At 49.2% G+C, this 3,330-nt stretch overlaps 1 long non-coding RNA gene across 2 annotated transcripts in view; it reads right to left on the minus strand.

Moving 5' to 3' along the window:
- Positions 1-1,902: 1,902 nt before the first annotated feature.
- LOC116095567 overlaps positions 1,903-3,330 on the minus strand; it is a 10,106-nt gene continuing 8,678 nt past the window's right edge. Inside the window, exon 5 of one of the 2 annotated variants that reach the window (XR_004120638.1) lies at positions 1,903-2,329. This is a non-coding gene — a long non-coding RNA (uncharacterized LOC116095567). Of the gene's footprint in view, positions 2,330-3,009; positions 3,049-3,330 lie in introns of those variants that run through there. The other variant, XR_004120639.1, reaches the window with a different exon arrangement.

The raw sequence follows: 3,330 nt of genomic DNA on the forward strand, positions 1-3,330 counted from the left end.
GGCATTGTGATGATGGCAGTGGTAGGGATAGTAACAAAAACTGATGGAGCTTCTGGAAGCACCTGCGGTGGGCTGAGTAATAGTTCCCTAAAATAGCCAGGTCCTCATTCCCAGAACCTGGGAGTGTTACCTTCAGCAGCAGAAGGGACTTTAGAGATGTGCTCAACTTACTACGCTGGAGAGGAGATTGCCCTTCACTCTAATCCCAAGCATCCTTCTAGGGGACAAAGGGAGGAGGCACAGAAGAGAAGGAGAGATGACAAGGTAAGCAGAGATCAGAGATGTGACCTTAGCAGAGGATGTCATAGTCACCAGAGAAAAGGAACTGAATCTCTTCTAGATTCCTCCATGCCAGTTGTTCTCCAGCTTCCTTCCTAATGCTTCACCCCTTCAACACAGTTCTTCATATAGTGCTGACCCCCAACCATAAAATTATTTCATTACTATATCATAACTGTAATTTTGCTACCATTATGAGTCATAATGCAAGCATCTGATATGCAGGATATCTGATGTGTGAGCCATGTCAAAGGGTCATTTGACCCCCCAAAGGGGTCATGACCCAAAGGTTGAGAATCACTGTTCTAGAAGGAGCAGGCCTGACAACGTTCTGATTTGGGCTCCGTACAGATCATTGCTCAGGACTCCAAGTGAACCCATTTCTGATGTCCAAAACCTTGTGATTGGGATGACTACCCACAGCGGCAACAGGAAGTGAAAAAGTTACTCAACCTCCTCCATTGGCTCATTTGCCCTCATCCATCCTGTGGACCAGCTATTATGACCCCTGTTTACAGATAAAGAAACTGAATCAGAAGAGCCAAGGGGCTAGCTCAAGGTCACAGTTATCACCTGAAGATTATACTGGGGATGCCCAAAGGGTTGGAGTTAGTTTCTAGTGTAGATTATAGTATAGGCTCTGATAATGGAAGAGGAGTGGGAGGTGAAATGGGTAGGAGTCCTGACACAGAATTTGCCAAGCCTTCAAGGGGGTGATGAGCATCAAACCCTCAGCGAGCATTCTTGTCTGACTAAGACAGGGTTGAAGGTACACTCCTTGGAAACTCCCACCCTGCATGACGGTTGAGCTGTGCACAATAGAGTGTTTCAGTGAGAGGAGCAATGTATTCTTAGTCAGAGAAGATATTGCTGGACCTTGCCTGAGGGGTGAAGGAGGCAGGACATGCTACCCAAGACACTGACAAGGCAAGAGCCAGGAGAGATAGTATGGCTAAGGACAAGTGTTAGAACCCTGGGGACAGAGCTCTCAAGGAAAGTGAGGTGCTAGGCCAGCAGACTCCAGCTACTTGGACTGAAGCTGATCCGTAGAGTCTGGGAGAACTTGGGACCTCTGGGTTACATGGATGCCCAAAGCTCCAGGCTCCCAGATTCGCTAACTGCCCAGCTTTGCTGAACAACAAGCCTATCTGCAAGAAATAGTGAGAGGTCAGGTATGAGGGTACTTGCTAGTCGGAGAGTTCCCCAGAACGAATGCACAGGTGCTGTTGTGCCAACGGATCCAGAGAGCTGGCCCCGGGGGCCAGTAGCATTAATGTCAGTGCAGAATTTGGCAGGAATGCAAATTCTAGGACCTCACTCCACACCTACTGAATCAGAAACTCTGGGATCTAGCACCGGCACTGCAAGCCCTGCAGGATTTTTGCTGCCTGCGTTGGCCTAGTCTGCCCAGGGGGACCGCAGGGCCACCCTGGGGAGGCAGCAGCTGAGATGTTCACACCACAGTCAAGGTGATTCTTTGGATGCTTCCCCCACTTTGGAGAAGAGATTCCCTCCCAGCAGCCAAGAATCTCTTTTCACTAGAGTATTTGAGTTGTACAGGACTGTGGGAGGAGCTGGGAAATCAGATATTAACTAGACCTTGACATACATATTTCCCCCAAATGGTTGCATAGTCTTTATTTAAATAGAAGATATTTCTAGCTAAATTTGGTGGCTCATTCGTAGGAAAGCCAGCAGAACCTTGACTTCTGGGAGTCTGAATGATTGAAGCCATGTTAATATTAGCTGCTGGTTGAATCACAGAGAGAAAATCGACAGATTCATTCTCTCCGGGCAGGCACGTGGGAGGGAGCTCTCAGCTGGGTTAAGAATCTGCTAGTGCTGCGTCTGGGTGATTAATGGCATCAGACCTCTGTGCCCTCTTTAGCATCCAGCCAGTGGCCTCAGGAAACCCCGGGAGCATGGGGCTTGTTTATGTGAAAGAGTTCCCAAGGACTGGGGATAGGACGTCAAGCCATCAGGGAGGAGGCAAAGACGAAAGACAGCATCTCCATCTTCCCTCTCCAGCCAAGCAGCCGCCTGCAGCCTCCTGCACCATGAAAAAATGATGAGTTGACTACATTAAGGCCTTGTCATCTCCCCCACCCCCACTGACAGCTTGAAAAAAGCGCTCTCATCTGAGCAGAATGGGATCCCAGAGGCCACTGGGGCCCCGACAACACAGGATGAACTTTTCTCAAGCTAAGGCCTTCTCACACTGAGGAAATGCTGAATATAAAGACGAGGCTGGGGTTGGTTTCTGTTCTCTCTTCTGGGGTCCTGGGCACGCACAGTAAATGAGATGAACTTGGGTATATCTGGTTCACCCTGAGGCAGCATCCCACCACTGGGCCCTGCCACTGTCTGAGCAGGGTGACACCTCAGTTTTCTAAAACCCAACCTGGTTGCCTATTTTGATTGATTCACAGTCAGACTTTTGGTATCTATTTAGCTTCTACAAGGCCTGATTGTGTCCACAGCCCTACATGTGGCTTTCTTGAGACCTCTTTTGAAGGTCATATTGGTCTCCTTTCTCATACAAGCAGAGACTGGCAGGGTGGATTGGTAAGTCATTCAAGGTGACCCAGAGCTGGGACTACATCTGGAAACCAGGCCTGCCCAGCTCCTGTGAGTCCACTGGTCAGTGAGATACAAGCTCAGACGTTAAGAGCTTCAGTTCCAAGATCCAAAGGCAGGGCTGGAGCGATGGTGCAGTGGGTAGGAATGTTTGCTGGGCAATCATGAGGACTCAAGTTGGGGTTCCAGCATCTGCACAGAAAATGTCAGACATGAGCTCTCATACACCCCAAACCCCAGGATTGTGGGGGGAGAAGTTGGAGAAGTGGCCAGCCTAGTTCCAGGCTCAGTAAGAAAGCCTGTGTCAAGGAATCTGATGGTCAAGCAGGATGCCTGAAATGCTCCTCTCGCTGCTGTGAATACACAGGCTCAGGAACCCATACAGGAACATATGTCATATGCACATACAAAATCTGATGGCCACTCGGCACATTGAAGAACACAGATCACCTGGCCTGGTGATCTTTCATTCAA

The sequence above is a fragment of the Mastomys coucha genome, unplaced genomic scaffold, assembly GCF_008632895.1.
Source record: "Mastomys coucha isolate ucsf_1 unplaced genomic scaffold, UCSF_Mcou_1 pScaffold18, whole genome shotgun sequence".
NCBI classification, from domain to species: Eukaryota; Metazoa; Chordata; class Mammalia; order Rodentia; family Muridae; genus Mastomys; species Mastomys coucha.